The sequence below is a fragment of the Pipistrellus hanaki genome (genome assembly GCF_964339955.1).
Source record: "Pipistrellus hanaki genome assembly, chromosome: 14".
NCBI lineage: Eukaryota > Metazoa > Chordata > Mammalia > Chiroptera > Vespertilionidae > Pipistrellus > Pipistrellus hanaki.
In genome coordinates, this window is record NC_140516.1 from 10,130,467 (window position 1) to 10,153,621 (window position 23,155).

Here is a 23,155-nt window from a genome sequence, read left to right on the forward strand (position 1 = left end):
TGAGGCCTGCCGTGCCCAGCTGGCACTGACACCCACCTGGGCCGACATCCATAGCCACGTGATTCCCCACATCTGGATGAGCATGCCAGGCTTTCCCACCACCAGTTCCCCTCCCTGAGACTGCATTCCCCCTCCATCCAAGAACCTTCCATGGCTCCTACTGTCTACGAGGTTCAGCTCTAACTCTTCAGCCTCATGTTCAAGGCCCTATAACCTTCCCCTACACGACATCTGTGTCTCGACCTCTGTACCCGAGGCCTGGAATGCCCTAGCCCGTGTGGACTGACACCCTGGGAAAGAAATTCACATCCACCAGGGGCCACAGGGGTCCAGAGCCTGTTCCCAGGTCTCCAGGGCTCCTCACAGATCCTTCTGACACTGAAAGGCAGAGGCAGACTGAGGCTGAGCTGTCACCACCCACAGGGAGGAACTTGGGTTGCTGGGACCTAGGGTGTCTCTGTCGCTGACAAGCTTTCGGCTGGCCCACGAGCTCAGGGTGGCGCCGAGTCTGTGTTAACCATCCAAAGTCATGGCGACTTGGGTCTACTCACCTGGGTGTCCTGACTCTCCCTTCGGCCCCATTGAGAAAACAGCTGACCCTGGGCTCCAGCCCCAGCTGACACTAAGCTGGGTTTGGGCTGGGGCTGCCCAGGGGGAGGTGTCATGGGTCAGACATGCTGCACAGTTGTGGGGGCCAAGGGCACCGACGCTGGGGCCAGCTGCCTAGTGCAAAGCCCAGTATAACCATCCTGAGCAGGTCGATTCACCTCTCTGGGTCTCAGTTTCCTACTCTGTGGGCAACAGGAGTGACCTCCTGGAGTCGCTGTGATGACCATGAACTTCTGTAAGGAAAGTATGAGAGCAGCCCCTCCATGGGGCGCTGTGTTAGCGTTTGGCCTGTTCCTCCCTGCACCTTAGGCTCAACACCACATCCAAAGGAAAACCAAGGCCTCAGAGCACCTACTGGAGGGAGGAGGAGGGTGGCAGAGCTGTCCCTTCCCACTGCTCTCTGCAGCCCCAGCCACAGGCCTGCTAATCTGGCCCCCATGCCCAATGGCAGCAGAGGGGTCTCCCACGCCCCACCTCTGGCTCCGGAGGAGGGGAAAAAGGAGGGCTCCTTCCTGGGCAGAGGTACCCAGCTTTGCCCCTGTGTTGTCAGCGATGGAATGACCCAGAGAGGAGCCATGCCAGCATCACCCTGCTGCCACGGAGACACCGGCAGCACCCATGTCTCTCTCCCTGCTTGGGGGTCACATGGACAAAGTGCCCTTGGCTGGATGGTGACAGGAGTCTGGGCAGTTAATCCCAGCCTGGTTGTCCTTAAAGGTTACAAAATTCACCCCACCCCAACCCTTTACCCACAGGGTGCTCACAGTTGGGCAGAGCTCCTTTCTCGGGCCTTTCTTTCCACAGATGAGCCCCAAGGGGTTGAGTGACTTGCTCAAGGGACCAGCGAGAAGGTGGGAGATCCTAGACCCCAAGCCCTGTTCCCTGGGCTCCCAGGCCTAGCCCCACTTAGAGCTTCTCTCTCCAGGCCCATAAGGTGCCTGGCTGTCTGGGAGAAGATAAGTCACAGCATGTGTGGGGTGAGGAATGGGTGTGGGCCCAGCGCTTCCACCAGCGGGAGGGGGTCAGAACAGGTCAGGGGCAGGGCAGCCCAGAGCTGAGGTCCCGCTTCCTCTCTCAAGAGGGCACGATTCCTGGCAGCAGCTCCCACGGGAAATAGTAGCAGCGCCACCCTTGGGAACACGGGGTGGGACGGGGGGGTGCCTGGGCAGGGTTTCCTGTTGTGGGGGCGGTGGCCACTCACTGAGGCACAGTGACCTGTGTGGCTGTGGCCCTGGGGCCAGGCCAGCATTGGGTTTCGCCTCATCCCTGGCTCAGACCCAGTTCACCCCGAGTCCCATCCTCCAGGCCCGCCCTGGCTTCCTGTCCCATAGGTCCCACCCAGCCTGGGAGGCAGGGAGGGCCCCGTGGAGCCTCCTCGGAGGTGCCAAAGTTTTCTGGAGCGGGAGGGGGCAGGTCGCCCTGGCCTGCTCGGTGGCCTCTGACCTCTGACCTCGACCTCCAGCGATGTGTTTTCTAGCAGGAGGCCTTGGCAGAAGTACCACTGGGGTGTTTTCCTAGTAACGCACAACTTCAGACACAGCTGTGCAGGATCAGCCCCCCCGCCTGTCCCGAGCATTCGGATCACTGCTCCCCCAACACTGGGCGGAGGGCAGGGTCATTTTTGAAAGCCCTCCTCCACCAGGCCCGAGGGGTACTGTGCCCTTACAGTGAAGCCACACCACACAGGCTGGGCAAACCTGGAGAAAGGCAGAAGGACACCTGCCATTTCTCCTGAGGCTCTGCTCCCAGGGGGTTGAGGAGGCCCCAGAAGGCTCTGCGCTCTGCTGTTATCTGTTTGGGAAGCTGGGCTCCAGCTCATACCGCTCTGGAGGAAGGGGATCCTGGGACCTGAGCCCCAGCTGCTCAGCCTACAAGGGTCTCAGTGACTTCTCTCCCCCTTGCCTGCCACCCCTACCCAGCTCCGGGGTTCACCTCCTAGAATTCCAGTGGTGGGCCATCTGTCTAAGACCAGGTCCTGCCCCTCAGACAGGAGGAAAGCATGTCAGGGGGATGGGATTCTGACAACCCTAAGCGCCAGCCCAGCACAGGCCCTGGCACACAGTAGGTGCTCCAACTGTTGACGTGAGCAGAGGCTTGGTGGACACATGAGGGAAGGCCTGACGTGGGCTTTGCTGCCGAGAGGTCAGGGCTCAGCAGCCACTCCGGGGGACACGACAGACAGTGGCCATGCCCACATGTGGCCCTCTCTGCCAGGGCTCTGCCTCTTTGAGCTCCCCGTGGACAGAGAGTGCCTGCCCTCTGTTTCAGGGCCGTGAGCGTTCTCTGTAGTGAGGAAGTCCAGTACCTTCTCTTGACAGGTGGAGGTGGGGAGGGCCAGGGAGAGCAGGGGATCAGAGCAGGGCCATTTCCAGGCCAGGCCTCCTCACACCGAATCCAGAGGCCCAGGAACTGCATGCCCGGCTCAGGGCTGCCCTCCGTCCCCGCCATCTTCATGTCGCCCAGGCCTGTGGGGCCCCCTCCCCTGGCTCCATGTCTCAGCTGCCTGGTTACAGCCAGCCTGAACTGCTTACTTAAACAAACAGGGAAAGTGGCCACGTGACCGGCTGTTTCCTAGACCACACACACACACACACACACACACACACACACACACGCACACGCACGCACGCACACTCGCTGCAGGTCAGGTGGTTGGTTTTGTGGCCCAGCAGGGCAGGGACTGGGCCGGCTCGGGTTTCTTGTCTCTGAAGGACAAGTGATCGGCCTGCCTTTCCTCACCCAGAAGAATGCCTTCTCCAAACACTTGTTTTCTGCTTCCTGGACGCGCCACGGACATGCTGGATGGGAATGGGGGAGGGGGGACTGCGGGGAGAAGGGGGAGGAGGGAAGGACACATGCCTCCTGACCCTCGGTCTGGTGTTTTCCTTCCGCCCTCCCCACCCAGAGGGCAGATGCCTGCTGGGAAACCGTGGTGGCCCAGCGGCTCTCGGCAGGAAGAATCCAGAGCCCAGAACTTGGATGTGGGGCAGGAGCGGAGCAGAGGTTCACCTCCGAGGGAGACAGAGACAGGCCTGCCAAGGCCTCGCACCCGGAGCAGCGGTTTGGCAGTTGGACTTCATAGCCCATCCCCAGGGGAGAAGGGGGGGCGTCCAGGGAATGAGAAAGGTGGAGAAGGGAGCTTCCAGTCCACCTGGCAGAGCACGGCTGCCTTTGGCTGCTGTTTGGGAAAGGTCTGGCCATGTGACTGGCTACGGTTTCCTAGACCAGGGTCTTGAGGGCTGCTCTAGCTTTTTTTTTTTTTTTTGGGGGGGTGGGTGGGTCTATGCCTCAGATGCCCCCACAGACTGGCAGACTGTCATCACACCCTGAGCCGAGCCCCTGAAAGGAGAAGGAACCCCCCTCTCCTGGCAGGCAGGGCTGAGACTGTTCCAGGCGGACCACGCACCAGCTCTGTGCGGGGAGGGGGAGGGCATCCGAATGGCTTCCATCCCCCCTGGCCTCCGGCTAGACCCCGACCCTGGCAGCCGCGCTGCAGAGGCGCCTTGGGCCGGGCAGGAGGAAGTGAGGGGCATGGCCGAGTTCCCAATAAGAACCAAGCCTCTCTCCTGTGCTGTCCCATTATGGTCTCACCACAGCCCTATGCGGCGGTCATGTTGTCACCCCATTTACAGACGGGGACCAGCACCCCGACAGCCACGGTGGGTAAGGGGTGAATCAGGAGCTGCACCCAGAGAGTCCAGCTCTGGTGTTCGTGTCCTACCAGTTCCCGGAATGCCAGAGGCTGGTGCCTGGACAGGACTGGGCACAGAGCTCTAAGCAGGTACCAGGGCCAGGCCCTCATTCTCCAGGGACGACACCCAGCCAGCCCCACCTCCTCCGCCGCCTGTCCCGCCACTCGGAGCAGCCTGGCATGTGGCTTTGTGAAGGGCGCTAGGATGGAAGAGGAAGAGGTGGAGACATAAAAGAGAAGAAAATGTGGGGAAGGGGAGAACGTGGGGTACAAACCAGGAGGGAGGGAGGGAGGAAGAGAAGGAGGGAGGGGGAGAGACAGAGAGAGAGAGAGAGAGAGAGAGAGAGAGAGAGAGAGAGAGAGAGAGAGAGAGAGAGAGAGAATGCACTAGGATGGGGTGAGATAGTGGAGAAAAATCAGAAATGGAAGAACAGCAAGAGTGAGAGAGAAAGAGTGAGAGAAACAGAGAGAGAAGATGGGAGAAACAGCACTGGGAAATAGAGCGGGAGGGAGGGAGGGTGGAGGGGGAGGGAGGGAGGGAGGAAGGAAGGAAGGAAGGAAGGAAGGAAGGAAGGAAGGAAGGAAGGAAGGAGAGGAGAGGAGAGGAGAGGAGAGGAGAGGAGAGGAGAGGAGAGGGGAAGTGACCCACAGGGAAGGGCCAGAGGATGGAGCGAGCAGGAGCGAAGGAGGAAGACAGGCAGAGGGAGGTCAGGGCAGGAGAGGGCTGGTGAAGGGAGAGACAGAGAGAAAGCACAGCCGCCCACCGAACATTAAATACCTAACAGGAGATGACAAATCAAATGGGAATTACTGCGGTAAAAACATAATTAGAAACTTGATTGAAGTTAAACAGAATTTACATAACACTGCAAATTAACTTTACACGGAAACTATTCACGGGGAAGGCAATGAAAAGGCATTTCATTAGTAATCTATATTTAAACAATAGGCACAACGGAGCCTTCTGATGAGGAACTCGGTGCCTTCAATCTGAGCAGACGCCAAAGGCCAGGGGGTGGGGGACAGAAGACAGTGGGTGCTCCGAGTGGAAGCGGGTGGGGTCCAGGTCGGGTGGGTGGGGTGGGTGGTCACAGATCAGATTCTGGTGTAGGTTCTGCCTTTGAGGTGCTGTGTGGCCATGGCCTAGTGTCTTGCCTTCTCTGGCCCTCTGCTTCCTCGTCTACAAAAGGAGGAAGCAGGAGAGCTGGTTTCGGTGAAGATGCCTGCAGGGCCAGATATTGTAGAAGAGCCTGGAGGTGGCAGCTCCACCCCACCACTAACTAGCTCTGGCATCATGCAAGCTTCATCTTCTCTGGCCCTGATTTACCCATCTGCTCAATGGGGATAAGTCCACTCGTGCCCAAGCGTCACACAGGCTGGGAGGGGGTTAGGGAGATATCGGTGGGGACAGGCTTAAAGAAAAGTGAGTCTAAGGCACAGGATCACTTGTCCCCTCCTCGGGGCACACTAATGAGATTACCAGGGCAGCCTGCCAGGCAGCCCGCATCATCCGAGCAGCTTCCCTCAGCACCCCCACCAGTCCCCGAAGCGGCCAGAGGCAGATATCCCCGAGGGACTCAGGGGTCCCAAAGACCCTGGGGGGCTCCCTCCTAGTCTCAGTGTGAAATCTCCAAGCCTCCCCGACACCCCAGTCCCATCAGCCTCTGGCAGTCAGGCTGGTCCGTGCCCCTGCAAACACCCAAACCCCAGGCGGTGTGGTGTGCATGCTCCCCCCGCCCTCATCCCACCTGGAGCACCTGCCCATCCTATCCTCAAGGCTGGTTCAGGAAGAGGGGCCTCCCACAGGCGCCATGAACAAGCCGGGCCCCTCCTTCCATGAGAGCTGAGTGCGAAGTGAGAAACACAGCAGACACACAGGACGGACGCCTTCCCCCGACCCCTGACCCCCGACCCCTGACCCCCGACCCCTAACGCACACACCTGCCCAACAAGGCAGAGCGCTCCCTCGGCTGCTCTCACTGCTGAGCATCAGCAGGCAGCTCTGACAGCACTCACAGTCCACGAAGAAGTTTCTACCGTTTCTTTTAAGATCAAGGATCCAGACAGCGCTTAGGGATTCAATAGGGAGGTGCTGGGAGCCCTTCCCCCTGCAGGCAGCCACCTCTACAGCCAGTGTTTTCAGACAAACACTCCAGGCAAGGGGAGGTCTCAGGGGCCCAAGAGCCCCAGAGGGGAGAGAGGAGGTCAGGAGAGGGAGGGGAAGCTTCTTAAAAGAAAGCGCAAAGTATGCAGACCTCAGGGCAAGAGGTTCGGCTGAGCCCAAGGAATGCCCGCCAGAGTGACAGGGAGGGTCCCGCACATGGGCAAGCCCACAGCCCAGCCTGGGCCCATGTGTGGCCTGGTGAGGAAGCTGCTCTGGTCCCTTCTCCCTCTCTACCACCTCTCTCCACACATGGCTCATTTTATTGAGGCCTCTGAGCCTTCGGTAATGCTGTTCCCTCTTTGCCAACAAAATCTTCCCCATCCATAAAGAGCCTGTTGTCTCGGTTCTCCTCCCTCCCTGACTGCACCTTCTCGGTCTGCTTCCTGCCCACCCCGCTCCTCCCCTCCCTCTAGGGTCTGGGTGCTGGTGACAGTGACATGGACTCAGGCTGTGGTCTGCTCTAGCTCCACTCTCTCCCACAACAGTATCCATGCACAACAGCTACCACATATGTCTCGCCCGTCGGGATGCATGCTGCCTCCCAGACCCATCCATCCAACTGCCTTGCACTTGGAAGTCTCAAAGCCATCATCAAAGCAACGTAACTTGTCTAAACACAGCTCCCCGCTTCCTTCAGCCTCCCTGCCGTCGGCCCTGGCTGAGTCTCTGCTCTGCCAGGGCTCCCGTCTCACACCCTTAGCCTTCCTCGACTCTCCCCCTTTTCTCTCCCCCTCTACCTCAAATCCACCGGCCGCAAGATGGTTAAATTATATTCGGACTTCAATGGCTTCCCACCCACCTCTCCCCCTACCGCTGCCACCCTGCCTAGATGTGGCCAGCAGCCTCTCAGCCATGCCCGGGCTCCCCTCTTGCCCGTCTAGATGAGGGGGTCCCCAGGCTCTCTCTGCCTTCTCCTTCTCCCCACCCCCTGACTTCACTCCAGCCTCGTGACTTTTCTGCCACTTCCTTGAGCACCCCAAGTGCACCCCAGTCCCTGCCTCCTTGGGTACAGGTCTCTGTTCTAAAGCCACCCAGTCAGAGGCCTCCCTTGACCATCCTTTGTCCAAGATCACTTTACCTCACCTGCAAACGCGGTGACTTTATTAAGTTAACTTCCCTTCTTGAAATTTAGCATCGCCGGACATGTTATATACCGCGTTCGGAGTATTTATTGTCCATTTCTGCTCATGAGAATGGAAGTGCCGTGAGGAAAGGGAATTTTGTCGGTTTTTCCCAGTTCAGAGACTTTCCCAGGAAACATTGGGTGTGAATAAGTGGACAGTGCCTCTTCCCCTGGGAAGCCTTCCCCGAATGCCCGCCTGCAGAGCTGGCGCCCGGCCCCTCCCCGTGCAGGCAGACAGTACGCAGGCCTTGCGCACTGAGCTTATGGCAGTGGGTCTGGCTCTGGGACCAGGTGGCCCCTCCATCGCTGACTGCACTTTTTCAGGGCAGGGCTGGATCCGATTGCCTTCAAAAACCAGCCCTCAGCGTGCGCCGGTCTGGTGTAAGCGGTGAGTGAATTAATGAGTAAACGGATGGGTAGAAGAGTGGGTGGATGAGTAGATGAGCAGGTGGACAGATGAAGGAGTAAAGGGAAGGAAGGCTGGATGGGAGGATGGAGAGAGAGCTAGATGGCTGGGCGAGTGGACAGGCGGTGGGTGGATGGACAGGTCCACCGCAGGCATACAGGTAAGACTGGCGGTTAGTTCTCTGGGGAGGGCAGGCCAGACCAGTGTGGTGCGGTCAAAGTATAGAAGCTGAATGGCAAACGGGATGCCGTGGAGCTGCTCCGGTGGGGTCAGAGCTGGCTGCGAACCCTTGGCAAGCCCGTTCACCTCCCTGTGCCTAGGTCTTGTGGTCTAAAAATACCGGTAATGATTCTTACGCGGAAAAATCCCTTTGGAGCTTAAATACTACCACAGCCACGGCTCCAGTGAGATGCCTCTCAGCCAAGTCTGCGTTAGGAACCCCCTTCCCAAGCCCTGCATGGCCCTGCTGACCTCGGGGCCTCCATGTACTCCCCCCAGAGCCGGGACCCCTGATTCAGAGTTCTCAAGAATTAGGGGACCCATTTTAGAGAAGGACAAACTGGAGCCCCGCAGCACTTTGTGCTGGACACACAAGGAGATGCGAGAAGCCTGCAGCCTGGGTCAGGAGAGGCTGCGGGAAAGACTGGCCACCTCGCCCCTGGCCAGGCCTCAGGAGACGGTGCAGCGGCCTGGGCACCAGGTTGCCAGGGATCCGGTGTTACCTTTCTAGGTCTGGCAGTGGAGTGATGGACCTCGGCTCTCTTCACACCCCTCGCAGCATCGGCCTGACGCCAACGGCCTCCTCCTCGTCCTGGGGACACAAGAGAGACGGACACGTGTGAGCAGCTGGGGACAAAGACAGCCGCCCGGGGCCTCCCACCTCTGCTCCCATCGCTGGTGCTCGGGGTGCCTCTTGGGCCACGTAAGCAGCTCCCCGGCTGCACACGCCAAGCCAATGCCTCTGAGCAGGAGCCTTTAAAATGTGTTCAATATATCTGTTTGGCTTTTTTCGGGGCTCAGGGCCTTTGTGCTGCCTCTTTCTTCCTGGTGAGAAACGCAGAGAGCCGTGGCCCCCCCGTGTGGCTCCCTGTGCGGCCCCCCGTGTGCCCCCCTGTGCGCCGGGCAGGGGCCCGGAGGAGTGCGGGTATTTTTAGCGGCCTGAGAGCTCCGCAGTGCTCCCTCGCGGGGCCTGCCTGGCTCCGGGGAATTATCTCACACGGCCGGCAGCCACTTCCAGAGCCACGCTGTGACCCCTGCCTGAATTCCTTCCTCATTATGAATCGCTCACCAGACCTCTGGCCACACTCGGAGCCATTTTATGTGCGCGCACCTCCCCACAGGACCGGCTGGCAGCCCGTCTCCCCCTCCCGCAGGGCCACATGGTGTGCTCGCAGCCGGCAGGAAGCTCCGAGCCAGAGGTTAACACAGAGAAGAGCCCTGGCCAGTCCTCATTGTGCGTTCCCCGAACCTCAGGCCTTTGTGACTCTGGGTCCTTGCTGGGTCCTATCGGAGCGATGACTTAATGTTTATCTTTTTACTTCAACTCACTTTTTTTTTTTTTTTTTTTCCTCCAAAGCAATCGTATCTGCGAAATAGCTGGTTTGATATGCTAGGTATATATTTCTAATACACCTTAATAAATATTTAACTAAGGAAACAAAAATACACGCTCTCTCGGGCACTAATTCTAGAAACTTTTCACAGGTTTTTCCCGGAGTTCCGAAGGCCAGGCTCTGGCAGACTCGCTATTGTTTATGGACCCTCTTCTGTGGGGGAGGAGAGAGGCACAGGAGGGGTGCTTGGTTGACAGGACCCCAGGATTAGTTAGCAAATAAGGCCACGGGAGGGGAGGGGCTGAGCCAGCGAGCATGTCGTGTTTGACGCTGTCCTTTCTCCCCACCGCTGGGCAAGACCCTTTACCCCGCGTGGACTGGGCACCAGGCCTTGTGAGTGATCTGGCCCCCGGAGGGGACGACCCAGCGCAGGACGCCAGGCCAGGCAGGGCTGCCGAGGGTCCGAGATGCCATCTCTCCCAGGTGCCCTGAGGCCTCTGGCTCCCCTCCGCCCCATCCTTTGGACTCGCCCCATCCTTTGAGCTGGTCAGCAGGGGCTGGAAGTCTAATCCCCTCTCTGGTTAGATTCGGAAGCACAGAACGCGGTCCTGGGCTCCATCGTCTGAGCTCCTGCCCTGAGCTCCTGGGGGCTCCTGGGGTGGCCTCTGGCTCCCCATGTGCCTGGGTCCCCTGGGGGTGCCTTCGAGGGGAGGTCCTAGTGGCCCCAGAGGCCCCACCTCAAGAGTCTCAGGCCTCGCTGAACTTCTCTGACTCCTCCCGCTCTGCCCACGGCTGGAGACCCCGGCTGGGCCCCTCTGCGGAGAACAGGATGTGGTATCAGGAGGTGAAAGAGAGTGTGGGGTCGAGGTAGGGAGTGGCCTCAGGACTAGACTTCCTGAAGCCAGATCGGTTTACCACAGTCAGTTGGGCCAGGACGACACAGCTGTGAGTTATAAATGTCCCTGTCAGAGCCAGGGACAAGAGGCCCTGCTGCCAGTGGAGGCGCCAGGCCCAAGGCACTGCTCCTCCAGGGCCTCCCAGCCAAGGGCCCGCCCTTTCCAGGGGCCCAGCCCTCAGACCTCTGGGCTCTCTTGGCTCCTCTCTCTGAGGTGCAAGGCGAAGGGGCCTAATACCGCCTCCTCTCCCACCCCTTCAGCTACTGCAAGAGCTCTGAGGGCAGGGGCCAACCCGGGCACTACACCCGGACTCGGCACACAGCCAGCCAGCCTGGTGGCAGCCTCAGGGGCAACCGTTCCAACTCAGCAACCTGCTCCCCATCGGCCCCCGAGCCTGCCCACGGGGCACATACAACACGGGGAGCAGGGAGGGGGAGGGGACAGGGCCCCCGCCTACAGCGCAGGGGCAGGGACCACTGCACACCTGGGGGCTCCTCCAGGAGATCTTCCCTGAGGTCCCATTCCCTTCGCCTGCCCCCTCTGGCATCCTCAGCCTGGGCTGCAGGCTGTGTCTGGGGAGCTCGGAGGCAGGCTGTCTATGGGGAGAGAGGCTGGTCCCTCCGGCTCCCAGGCCCAGGCCCTCCTCCTGCTGGGGCCGAAAGTGGTCAGGCCAGCGCCCGCCCTGACAATATAATAACGGTGCCGGAAATGAGCAGGTCCAGGTGGGCAGGACCTGAAGCTTACACTGCTCTGGAGGCTCTCTTTAGAAACAGACATACAATCACAACGGAATGTTTAGAGCGAGAAAGTAAATGATGACAAATTCCCAGAGCCTCGGGAATCCTGGCCCCTTTCACCCGCCACCGGAAATGCTTACCCAGAAACGCGCCTCCCAGCAGCCCGCCCTTCCACCTGGCACCCTCCGCAGCTGCCAGGAGAACGCCCACCCTGGCCACGCAGTGCGGGGGAGCGGCGTGGCTGCTGCAGCTCCATGATGACCCAGAATGCCCACCCCTCACCAACGAGAGAGCTGGAACTGATGACAAGAGCGGCCGGCACCTCACATTATGGACCTTTATCTGGTAGTGTTCAACATACTGTATGTGAATTAACTCAATCTAACCACAACCTACAAGGTAGGTACCAAACCCACTTTAACAGATGAGACGACAGACACAGAAAGGCTTAGAAAGCGGCCCAAGGTCACACAGCATGGCCAGAGAGCCGGGCCTTGCCCGGAGCTATTAGGAACCGGTGACCACTCCTCGCCGCTGCTGCTCTGGAGGGCCGGGAGAGTGTCCATCTCTCAAGGCTCCAGCAGCAGCCACCAAGGGCCGACGCGGGGTAAGCCCCCTCTGATTAAGCCATTCCTCCGTTCCACACAGATGCTTACAGACCTGCACCGAGATACCCAGATCTTGAAAGCCAATGATTTCTCTGTGGTGGGCTAAGTCCTGCTGATTTCATGGCCTCCTGCTTGCTCTGCTTAGCACAGGGCAGGCTGGGGTCCTCTCTAGGGTCAGAAGTGGGCACCACCTTGACGTTCTGAGGCTGGGGGTGTCCTAGAGATGGATTCAACAGGCTCAACGGAACCCCTGCCCGGGGGGTAGGGGTAGGAGGAGGGATAGGGGGCGGGTTTGCTGAAGGTCCTGCAGCATGCGGTCCAACTCTCACTTACCAACAGAAAAAGGGTGGCTAGGAGAAGTGACTGGCCAAGGGGTCACCCAGCGAGTGGTGGCACCCTGTGAGGTCTGAGGCTAGTCTCCGCGGGGGTGGGGCAGGTCCCCGGCAGCCTGGGGGTGGCCAAGGCCAGGCACTGGTGGGCCAGGCTGGCCAGGCAGCACAGGGAGAAGGCAGCCTGCCTTTTGGCCTCCTCGGAGCAGAGCCTTTGTTTTCTCTCATTGTTTTCCATCTGCCCAGCCCCCGTGGCCTTCCCGGCTTCCCCTGATTGTGTGCAGGGCGATAAAAGGGCAGATGAGCGGGAGATCGCTGGCGGCAGCGGGGTCACCTCGCACAGACACAGTGGCGGCGGGCGGGTGGGTGGCCGAGGGGGGCCCTGGGCAGGTCACCCGGCTCACCACCAGCTGCACTGAGCGCTCCTCTCCGGGGCGCTCTGCCCGTGGCTCCGAGGCCCCTCCCAGCAACTCTGGAAGGAAAGCATGACAGTCTCCAACTTACAGAGGAGGAGCCGGGGTTCCAGAAAGCACAGCCTGACCTCTGGGGTTTCCATCAGGCCATGCCGACCGACCCTGGCCCTGACCGCTCTGGCCGCCCAGGTGACACCTGGCCTAGTCAAAACCATTTTCCCTTTGTGTCTAAGACTGCTGTTAACGACTGCTCAGGAGAAAGAGAGAAAAGGGCCAGCCAGGGACTCACCCACCAATGCCTGGGGAGCTGGGCCAGCCAGGGAGTCCCCGAAAAGTCACTCATCTGCCCCTGGTCACAGGGGTGAGGCACAGCAGTCCTACTTCCTGGCTTCCCCGAAACAGAGCCCCATTTACACGGACTCTGGAAGCCAGTGATTTCTCTGTGGTGGGCTGGTTCCTGCTGCTTGCAGGACCAACGAGAGGAGGGCATGACCCCGGGGGCCTGTCATCCTGGGGAGGGGACGGGGCAGTGTTGGCCCGCAGACCAGGCCAGGGACTGGCCAAAGCTGCCTGGGGGTCTCTCTGCTGCCCCTGGCCTCCTCCACCTGCTCTCCTGACCAGATGCTCTCAGACCCTCCCCGAGGGTGTCCCCAGCTTCAGTTACTAGATCCTGTAAGCCACATCCTGTGTTCCACCTCAATTATTTACATACTGTTATTGAAATCATTTCGAACCAACCACTTTCTTTTTAGTGAACCAAGGCAATATAGTCTGTAAAATTATGGTGTGTGTGTGTGTGTGTGTGTGTGTGTGTGTGTGTTTTTCTAATTCACATGAAAATACAAAGTGCTAAGATCTGGAATCCAAAGCCTTGCGTACGTGCTAACGTCCACCGTGCACAGGCCCAGGCTGGGGCGGCTGGGGAGTGAGGGTTTGGTTTGGCCATGGGCTTTGACCAGGCTGCCCCTTCCCCTCACTCAGGCTGGAGTTGGGCCCAGACATTTCTGTAGCTGCAGATAAAGCTGTCGCCCTGCAGATTCCTCCTGACGGTGTGCTCCACACAGTAGGGTGAGCGCTGGAGGGGTCACCCAAACACGTGGCCAGGGGTCTGTCTCTGCCACTGCCTTCCTGGGGGTGCTGGGCCCCCCTGAGCCTCAGTGTCTACATCTGTACAGAAGCAGTGCGTGAACCAAAGGCTCCTCCCAGTTCTGTCAGTCTGACCGCACCCCCCCCGCCCCCCGGTACCCGGACAACAGGCCCTGCTTCCGGTGATCCCCGAGCCTCACACAGACTCCCCTGGACCTCCCTTGACCTTCTCCTCGAACACCTGATCGGAGGGAGGTCTCGAGTGGTGTCTGGGGTGAGAAGGGGAGACGGGGCGTCCTGTGTGATAGCTATAAAATTAGATAATCAGCTAATTACCAGCAAATTAGCATCCCATCTTAACATAGAACAAATATAGTATTTACGTAAAAGTTGTTAGGAGTTTCTCTCTTTTTAATTAGCAGAAATAAATGCAAAATGAATGGTAATTAGGCAGCTGATGGATTCGGTAGTACAATTATGCCTACAGCAGTGCCCCGATCCTTAAGCGCTGGCGGCAGGCTCCCGAGGCATCAGAGGAACCTATTTATATAGTTTATTTATAAAACAAAGTTAGCAGGAACAGAGCGAAGAGGCCTGGGCCCTGCTGGGGGCGGGGTCTGAGCTGCGGGGCAGGGCCCCGGGAGGGAGGAGAGGGAGCGGCAGTGCCCAAGGAATGGGGGGGGGGGGGGGGGGCGGGCTGCTCAACCTTGGCCTGAGACTGCGCCCCACTAAGGCCCCGTGTGTGTCTATTTCAGGCCCCACATGTGTCGGGGAGAATGACCTCCCTGGCAGGAAGCAGGCTGGAGTGGAGCGGAGGGGCTGGGAGCAGCTGTTCCATGCACTCCTGTCTTTCTCTTTCCCTCGCCTGCGTCCCCATTCCTCTCTTCTTCCCTGGCCCCATCCACTGAGCACTTCCCTACGCTGTATCCCGTTGCATATTCTTCTAAAATGTTCTCCCTTTCCTCCAGGAACTCAAGGGGATCCAGGTCTGGGAGCAAAGCACCCAACAGTATTATTAATGGTTAAGTTCCAGACCCAGTGGAGCACCCAGTGGGAGCATATGGGCAGAAGTCCTGAGAGGAGGCAGCCCAGGAGTTGGGTTTTGAAGGACGTGTAGAAGTTTTCGGAGGTGGGAGGTCGCCAAAGAACCTAAGAACAAAGGCTGGGAGGTAGCAAATAGCATCCTGAGACTGTAGCAAAGAGCACCAGGGTATGGAGGCTGGAGGAACAAGCAGGGTCTCGCTGTGATGGGTCCTGGATGCCAAGCTAAGGGTTTGGACTTGACCCTTGAAGGCATGGGAAGGTCTGAACGGAGGGAGGGGATGGAGCACCCTTCCCACACACAGCTCTGCCTGCTTCCCCTCCCCCACGCGCAGAGCCAGGAGAGGCCAGGTCGGCAGGCCATTAGAGGCAGCTGGTACAGCTCAGCAGAGCAGGCACGGAGAAGGAGGCTAACCTGATTAGCAGGGACAGGAGGTTTGTCTGTGGGGGAGGGTCACTGCACCGGGGGCAAAGGGAAGCGGGGGGGAGTGTGCTGGGCCACAGGGCCTCCTGAGGGAGGGGCCTATCTCCCCTAGAACAGAGCCCTCAGCCCTGCTCTGCCCTGCCCCCAGCCCTGGCTGCTGGGGGAGGGGAGCAGCACTCCCTGAGAGCTGCCCCCACCCCTTTCCGGCTCAAACCCCTGCTCCACCATGGCCAAGTGGTGTGACCTTGAAGAGCCACTCCCAACGCCAGGCCACACATTCTTGTCTCTAAAACAAAGGCCTGGATTAGAATTCCTCAGAGACAGAGGCCAATTCAACCCCGCAGTCCTGTCCCTTAGTACAGTTTCTTAAAACCCTGTGGCTTTTACGGGTCTAGGTGAGGCGGGCACGTTCCAGTGTGCCAGTCCCGGCCAAGCCCTCCTGCCTTGCCCCAGCCCTGTTCACAGGTCGCCTGGCCTGTTGCAGGCACGGAGCTGCGACCCCTGCTCAGTGACCCACAGGGCCGTCTGGGCTCCGCAGACAGAAAGCTCAGGGGTGGGGAAGGGGTGGGAGAAAGTCCGGTAGGAAGAGGAGCTTCCCTGTGGGGCAGATGGGAGCACAAAGGCCTCGCTCAGAACCTCCAGGCTGGTCTCGGCACCAGCAGCCCTTTCCCCATCCCGTGACTGCCCTTGGCTCTAAACTGGGAACAAAAACCCCTGCCCACCCAAGCCCTCGGGCCCTCAGAAAGCCCGCACAGGCCCTGACTCCTGGCAGGGATCTGAAAGGCAAAGCCCTGCCTGGCGGTTTAGCCTTGACTTTGATGGCAGAGGTTCCCAAGGACTTCACAGAGGGACGTTCCCGCTCCCCGAACGGAGTCTCTCTGACCTCCGGAGCCGCCCCTTTAAGAGAGCGGTGACTGGCAGCCCCGCCAAGGCCTAGAGTGAGAGCCGCTGTCACTCTCAGGGCCGCGCTCTGAACTTGTAAGGAGGACAAAGATCACACGGCACCACTTCTCTGCCCTGTAAGTTGTGCTCCTGCCTTCGGCCAAAATCAATAAAAATCTGCACTGTGACTGTTTCACCAGCACAAGGGCAGGCCCTTGCGAGGACATTCCACCGCTGCGGCCTCCCTGGGTCACCCAGCCTCGCCCCTGCAGGCGGCAGTACCATGGAGTAGTGTGGGGTGGTGTGGGGGTGACGGGGACCGTGCACGGGTGGGTGAGGGGCCCTGCAGGACTGCTCTAAGTGCCCCTCCAAAGACAAGCCGCTGCTATTCATCAACTGGTTTGCAGGGCTGTGAGAAATCAATGGCATCTGTGCTGCAAACTCATCATTAGGACAGGAAAAGCTCTGCAACGGAATTGATTTGTTTAAATATAATAACACAATTTAACAGAGAACCGTGGGGGTGGGGAAAGGGCCGGGTCAGACAAAACGAGGAGTGACAGCTCAGAGGCCCTGAGAGGAAGCAGCCCTGAAACACCTTCCTCCAGAGGCCCAACCCCAGCGCTGCCCCTAACCCACCGCCCCCAAGCTCCTGAATCCAGGAGGCCAGGGTGGACACGAGCTGGGACCGTGTGAGGTGGCTCAGGTCCGGCTTCAGAAATGCCCCTCAATGGCCTTCGGAGGAGCCCACCGGCCCGGCTGGCCATTGCTGTGCTGTTCTCGGAAGTGACGTGGGCTTGGTGAACATCGGTTCAACCCAACTCTCCGTAGGCACCTACTATTCTTGAGAAACCGATAATAAATCCTGGCCCCAGACCCAAAGGCATCCGGGGGATAAGGCGGGTGACACCAGGAGGCCCGGAGGGCTGGTCCTCCCGGGGTTTTAGGAAATGTGGGGGAGGAGTGCTGGGACTGGACGAAGGACGAAGACGGACAGTGGGGGGCAGAAGTGGAGGGTCCCAATAACCAGGGGACACCCATGTACAGGGGGGCCCTCACTTCTTGGACATGGGACCTGCCTGCGCTGATAAATGACGATGATGATGATGATGATGACGATGATGATGAGAGCTCACTTTATTAACCCTCCAGTGTTCCAGGACCCTGGGGACACGTAACATGTGTCATTTCATGGATCTCCCATCCTGCGGCCGACAGACTATTGTTACCCACATTTCACAAACCACCACCAAGGCTCAGAGACGTATGTGACTGCCTGAGGTCGCACAGCTAGGAAGGGATGCAGCTGGGATGAGACCCCAGAGCCTGTGCACTCACCACTGACATCCTGCCCTGATGGGGGCTTGGCCTCCTGTGAGCTGGGGAGGCAGATGGCTCCCGCCCTCCCTTCCAGGAGCTGGGGCAGGAGATGCACCGGACAGTTCAAGGCGGAGTCTGAGGAATGGCATGGAGTGGTCCATGCATCAGGCTGGCCTCCAGCCTAGGTGAGGCTGGCACACAGGACAAGCTGGGTGGGCACTCAGGGTACGTACACTGAAACCTCACAGGTGACTTCTCCCATCTGCCCCACTGCCTCTGGGGAGAAGAGCGATGGGCTAGGCCGTGGGAAGGCATGTCTGGAGAGAAGACTTCCAGGCACAGAGAGAGGGCCAGGGAAGCTCAGACCTTGTCTGAGGGTGGGGGCGGCAGCCTGCAGCCTGCAGCCTGAGGAAGGACTGAGCTAAGAGGGTCTTAGTGCCGGCCCCAGAGCTTGTGCCTTATTCCTGATGACAGAAGGAAGCCATGGGGGGCAGTGGAGGGCTGGGCAGGGTTCAGTCTTTGAGAGGCAAGAAGATGGTGATACCTGAATGCCAGGAGAGGATGTGGGCGCTAAGGGGCACACAACCACAGATGGTGAAGGTGTCAGACCAACTGTCAGGTGCGGGGGAAGGGAGGCAGAAGTGTCAAGGGCGACTCAGGCATCTCCCCAGCCGCTTCCCTGACCCCAGGTCTGCCTGTGTGAGCCAATGTGGATTGACCAGGACCCCAAGCAGCACGGGGCCCCTCCCCCAGGAAGCCCTGCCCCTGGGGTGGGGGAGGGCACGGATACCAGCAGGCCGCCACCAGGTCCGCTCTGACCCCCTGCTGACCTTTCTCCTTTGTCAGCAGCGCTCTCCATCAATGCACCGGAAGGGCCGGTGCAGCCTCTCTGGCAGGCCCGCCAGGGCTGGGGGCGGGGCTCCCTCCGCCTCCTCTCCTTTAAGGGACTTGCCAGCATCTCCAGAAAGCAGGGAGCAGAGGTGCCCAAGCTCTGGGTGCACGTGGTGAGACGGAGGACTGGTGAGGCGCAGCCCAGGACGCCCTGGACACGACCCAGGCCCTCCAGCCGGCGAGGGTGATGGGGCTGGAAGAGGGATCTCTGAGGTGCGGGAGGGGGCCCAGCCCAGAATGCAGCAGCCAGCCCTGCAGCCAAGCACAGGGCCGGCTCAGCGGGCTTAGTCCCTCCGGTGGGCCCGGAACAGAGAGAGGTCTCCAGGATGCGGAACTTTCAGCTCTAAGACCGGGATGGTCCCAGGCAAACCCAGGCAGCTGGCCACCCTGGCAGGGCTCTGAGACAGGTTTTTAGTTGTGCCACTTCCAGACGGGGTGCCCTCTCTGTGCCTCGGCTCCCTCATCTGGAACATGGAGCTTATAGGAGGGCCTTGCATAGGGCTGCCACGAAGATTAAATAATGTATGGAAAGGGCTTAGCATCTGACACTCATACAGTCAACAAGCGGCAGGTGGCCACGGTTCCTGCCGCCGACTGCTACTGTTGCTGCTACAGGACCGGCTAGCACACCCCAAGTGCTCACCCCGTGCAAGACCCCCTTCCAAGCACAGTGTGTATGCTCCTAAATTAATCTCACAATGCTTCTGGGTAAGGGCCATTGATTATCCCACTTTCAGGTGGGGAAACTGAGGTGTGGAGGGGCTGACCCACCGGCCCCAGTTCTCAGAGTGGGCAAGCTCAGAAAACTATCTCCATTTCCCCTGGGCTAACCCCACAGCCAGGGGCATGGAGGCCAATGTCAACACAGTGCCGGTCACACTGACCCTGGGCAAGAACAGGACAAACACAGGGAGGGAGGGGCGCAGGCCACTCTGGAGGTGCAGGGCCTTCCCCTCCTGGTCCAAACACATCAACCTAATGTATTGGGTTTTCAGGGTCTATTGACCCAGCAAGAGAGAGGCAAGCCCCAGCAGGGGCCCGGCCCGGAGTGCAGCAGCCAGCCCCGTGGGCCAGCTCTTCAGGTCTGGCCGTGTCTGCACATGACCTCATTTCTCTCCTGCAATAAGCCAAGGTCAAGCTGCTCCCTCAGAGATGAGGATTCGGAGGCTCAGATCGCACAGCGGGATTTAAACGTATCGAGCCCCCAATCTGGGCTCCTCCGGGCAGCTGGTGTGACAAGATGATGCCAGGGGCCACGGCGACACATCCGTGTGGGGCATGGTACAGGACAAGGTGAGTGCTGATACCTCTGAGGGTGTGAGCCACCGTCTCCCCTCCCCTTAGAGCCCATGTAACCAGGAAAACTCCAGCTGTTCAAGGAAGGGGGGGGGGTTTCAAACGCCCTGGGGGAGGGGGGTGTCCAGCCCGGCAGGGTACTGCCACCCAGAGAGAAAAGAGGATGAGTGCCAGCATTCAGGCAGGAGCCTGGGGAGCAGGTGGGCCTTGCACGGATCCCTCTTCAGTCTCAGGAGTTGAGCACGCAATGCCACTGCTGTCCCAACTCCTAGGAAGTCCCTGGCACAGGAACTACATGCTCAAAAGCAGCCCGCTTCCAGCACCCAGGAAAAAGGTGGCCGAGGCCAGCAGGCACTGGCTGGACAGGGGCCCCAGTTATTTTTAGCAGCTGATTCAAGCGGGAGGAGGTCCTCCCCGTCCTGCCCCCCCCCCCCAAGGTAAATGTCACTGCCACTGGAAGACCCAGTGAATTAACGTGGCTGGAGCCGAGGGGCAGAGCCAGTGGCCTGGCCCTCTGCCTCCAGCTTCTCAGCCCCCTAAAGCTCTTCCTCCACCTCCTCTTGTCAGGCTTCCCGCGCCCCCCCCCGCCCCCCCTGGGGGTCTGAGCAAGAAATATTGGCTCGGTCTCAGAAGGAGCTGGACCCAGGGCCTGGAGTCCTGGGCTTGATGCATGGCTCTGGGCCAGTCCCATGGGTCTCCTCGGACTCTACTTCCCTCCTCTGGAAAATGGGCCCCTGCTAAGCCCACCGGATACTACGAGGGTCATCACAGGAGCTGGGGTCAGGAGGAAGCTCAGCCTGAGGGCGGCTGGCCCTCCCTGCTGGGGTGAGGTGGCAGTATTATTCCAGAGAAGAGGTCCGGGCTTCCCAAGTGGGACCCGGCTGGTCCCCAGGGGACTGGCCTGAGCTGACTGCCGGAGGATTTGAGCAATCCCGGGGCCCAGGAACCCAAGAGCCTGTGGCTGCCACTCTCCTGACAGGAGAGAGTGACCAAGAGGCTGTGCAAATACAACCTGGGCTGAGCCCAGAGCCACGGGAGGGCCCGCACCTCAGGGCCCACAGCAGATCACAAGCCTGACACAGAAAGAAGGCCTCAAAGGGTGGCCTCCTCTCTGTTGGGGGCTAAGCCCACCCACAGCCTTGGGGAGGGCCACCCACCCCCTCTCTTCCCCAGAAGCAGGAAGGAGAGGGGAAGCCTCAGCACTAAGTTTCCTAGATCATAGGTGGGTATGCCCCAGGGTGCCGATAGTCCCTTTATCTGTATTGGGGAGACTGCTGGCAGACCTCCCCAGTGTGAGGTCCACTCTCCCAGCCAGAGAGGCCCTGGGTCTAGCAGCAATGTCCTGGCCAGCTGTCCAACTCGGGCGGGAGGAAAAAAGCCTTGGTACCTGCTAAACCCTCCCCGATGGCTGACCTTCCACCGAAGCACTGCCTTGCTGTGGCTCCCAGGTGCCTGAAGCCCTGGGGAGAACCAAGGGAAACTGAGGCACTGGAGTGGGAGAGTGATCGGCTCAGGGACATTCAGCAAATCAGAAGCAAAGTACAGAATACTTCCTCCTCCTTCTGTCATCTGGCCTCTAGGGGGCGTCTCCAGGATCATTCCTCCACTGCCCAGCTTCAGCCCCACTGATTTGCCCCAAGTATGCCTGCCGCTGGGCCTTGGCTCAGATGGTCCCTTTGTGTGGAACGTTTTCAGTTTAAAGTCTAGTTCATTCTTCAGGGCCCAGCTACTCCAGAAGCCCGCCCTGCCCTCTTGTCACTCAAACCACCTAGACACTCGTCCCTGCTGCCACCAAAGGTCCAGCGCCTTCTAGGCTGCAGGCTGCCGCCCCCCGCTGGGCTCGGGGAAGGGGACTGACCAGGAATGCGGATGGCCCTCTTTCCCAAGTCCACTTTCCTCCCTCACCCCCTTGAGTAGAGCATTCTCTCTGGCGTGGCCTCCGGCCTGCAACCCCCAGGCCCTTTGTCTCTCAGGGTAAACAGATGGGAGGAGAAACCCTAATGGCCGAGGGCTCAGCAGGAGGCTGCGATGACAGGAGGTGGAATAACACCAGGACAAACTAAGCCCTGCATCACTCTCAGGCCTGCGCAGGTCCCAGCCCCTCTGGGGTCAGCCTTGCCTTCCAGCAAACAGTGGGTGCCCCGTGCCCCAAGGCTAGGTCACTTCGCTGCAGGTCTCGCCCTACAGCAGCTACGCTCACCATGCATTCTCTGCATTGGGGGAGCAGTGAGGTCAGCGGAAAGCCTGGGAGCGCCACGCTGGGAGGCCCTGGGGAGCACTCTCCTCTCTCTGAACCTCAGTTTCCCCATCTGAGGCTCGAAGGGTTTGGGCCAGATAATTTCTTCTTCTTTTTCTTTTTTTAATGTATTTTATTGATTTTTTTTACAGAGAAGAAAGGAGAGGGATAGAGAGTTAGAAACAGATGAGAGAGAGAGACATCGATCAGCTGCCTCTTGCACACCTCCTCCTGGGGATGTGCCCGCAACCACGGTACATGCCCTTGACTGGAATTGAACCTGGGACCTTTCAGTCTTCAGGCCTACGCTCTATCCACTGAGCCAAACCAGTCTCGGCTAGCCATATAATTTCTGAAGACTCCCGAAGGCGGCCAGGATGTGACGATTCAAATAAAGATGCCGCCCTTGCAGCCGCACCCAGTGTCTGCTCCCTCCCTGCAAGGTCACAGAGGCTTTGGACCTGGGACCCAGGGCAGGGGCGTGGCTGTCCCCAAACTCCAGAGCTCAGTGTGAGTCTGGTGAGCAAACGCCAGCTGGAGGGAAGCACTGCCGTGAGGAACACCAAAATACCCCTTCGAGATGTAGTTTGCCAGCCCTCCCAATCCAACTTGTCCTTGTAAAGCCCCTCGGGTGGCCAAGGTAAGGGGTCCCTCATGTCCACATACAGCCACACACTCCTACACAGGTGAACACATACCATCCACAAGGAGCCCCTTGGACTCTGTGGGAGCCAGGGGAGGGACCCAGCCCTGGGAGAGATGCCTCCTGCTTGGCCTGCTCACCTCCTGCACCTGCTGTGATGCTGCTGCATGACCTTGAGCTGGATTCTGGCCTCTCTGTCCCCATTACACCACTGAACAGATTCATCCATGTCTCCCTTCCAACCCCAGCCCTAGTCTGAGGTCAGGCCTGTATCAGACAGGGGCACAGACAGTGGCAATGGAGGGTGGCACCTGGCTCTACCCTGGGCAGCTTCAGATTTCAGCATTTTAGAAGACTGGCTTTTCCTCTGATAAAAAGCTCCAGCCTCTGGTTCCGGAGAGACCCCAGAGAGGCAGGGTGCTGGAAAGGGTCTGGCAGAGCCACAGGCCCGGGCAGCTAGAGTAGACAAGCCCCCAGGCCTGCTCCTCCACAGTCTCTGGGTGAGCCATGAGGCCCAGCTCTTGGGCAGAGTCCAGCTCCCTCCTCCCAGCCTTCACAGAGGAGCTGCTGCTGCTCTAAAGCCCCCTTTTGTGCGGAGACCCCAGGAAAACGCTTCACCACCACTCCACTGTATAGGGATCCAGCCCCCTCCTCCAGGCAGTCCCCCTGCCTGCCTCCTCCAGCATCAGGGAAGATCTGAGAGGATCCACTGATGGCATCCACCTAGCAGGCTCTACTCTGGAGACTGACCTTTGCCTGAGCCTGGGGCTGTGTTCCCCCAGTTTCTCGGATGCACATTTACTTTTG

At 59.4% G+C, this 23,155-nt stretch overlaps 1 protein-coding gene across 4 annotated transcripts in view; it reads right to left on the reverse strand.

Moving 5' to 3' along the window:
* The window catches only part of ZMIZ1 (zinc finger MIZ-type containing 1), a 212,546-nt gene that overhangs the window by 138,692 nt on the left and 50,699 nt on the right, over window positions 1-23,155 (reverse strand). For 3 of the 4 annotated variants that reach the window (XM_084904660.1, XM_084904659.1, XM_084904657.1), the window contains exon 3: window positions 8,716-8,804. The exons of the other annotated variant lie outside the window; for it this stretch is intronic. The gene's annotated coding sequence lies outside the window, so the exon portion shown is untranslated. The remainder of the gene's footprint in view (window positions 1-8,715; window positions 8,805-23,155) is intronic. 4 annotated transcript variants of the gene reach the window in all.